The 1,025-nt window shown below is 38.4% G+C and overlaps 1 protein-coding gene across 4 annotated transcripts in view; it reads left to right on the forward strand.

The window, feature by feature from the left end:
* The window catches only part of LOC102382638 (long-chain fatty acid transport protein 6-like), a 34,583-nt gene that overhangs the window by 7,750 nt on the left and 25,808 nt on the right, over positions 1-1,025 (forward strand). The gene's annotated exons all lie outside the window — the stretch shown is intronic.

The raw sequence follows: 1,025 nt of genomic DNA on the forward strand, positions 1-1,025 counted from the left end.
GGAAAGAGTAAGTTGGTAGAAAAAGATACCCTTCAACATATAGGTTAAATCCACAGAAATTAGCAGCAGGGATGCTAATAGATCACTTAGTTCTGATCTTACCATTGTTACAAAAATCTGGAAAAATTGGAGGAAGTGCAGCAAGAATTGGTAGGACTAACTTTCAGAAGGATATGAATGAAATATGTATAGCTTGGGAAAAAATGCTGAAGTGAGCACAATGGCTTGATATAATTGTGACGGGTATAAACACCAAGAAATAAATTTAATTGGCATGGTAACAGGGTACAAAATCAGGAATTAAGAGATAAAATTAAGGCAATGTAGACAGATTATCACTGAAAAAAGCATTATGTCGAAAAGAACAATCTTGTATCACCAGAGAAGTAGAATGGGTGATCTACTAAAGGTATGTCTACATGGCTCACCCATAGCACCAGGCAGGGCCTGTTGTGAAATAGTGCACCCAGCCCATGAGTGCTAGCTCTCAAACTGGAAGCAAAGTAGCCATCAAGTAAAGCTACCACCTGAGTGCAGTGCTGTGCTTGCACCAATAAGCTCTGTTGAAAGGTGGAGAAAAAGTTTATTGATGCATGCAGCACTGTCGTAAAAAAGTTACCCTAATGCTGGTTCAGGAGGCAGCACACACAGAGTAGGCCAGCCTGTCTTAGTATTGTTGTGCCTGGCTTTTTAACTGAACAGTATAGACATATTCTAAAGTCTTTTAATTTTTTATTTCCATCAGTAGCAGTTTAGATTTGAATAGGTCCTAAGCTGTAACTCTGGCCTTGACACTGACTTGCTATTTGTTTCACATTTTCATACCTGTTTCTTATCTGCAAAATAAGGAAAACTGCATTACTATGTTTCACATACATTTTGTGGGAATTAATAAGTTGTCTGCACTGTGTTATGCACTTAAAAAGTCATGTTTAAACCCACATCCTATTAGCATATTTGGGGGAGTTCAGCGATGCACCTGACCCTTTCATAGTAAAAATTTTACCCGAAGGACCCTAGGGAAA

The sequence above is a fragment of the Alligator sinensis genome, unplaced genomic scaffold (genome assembly GCF_000455745.1).
Source record: "Alligator sinensis unplaced genomic scaffold, ASM45574v1 scaffold10_1, whole genome shotgun sequence".
Taxonomy (NCBI): Eukaryota; Metazoa; Chordata; order Crocodylia; family Alligatoridae; genus Alligator; species Alligator sinensis.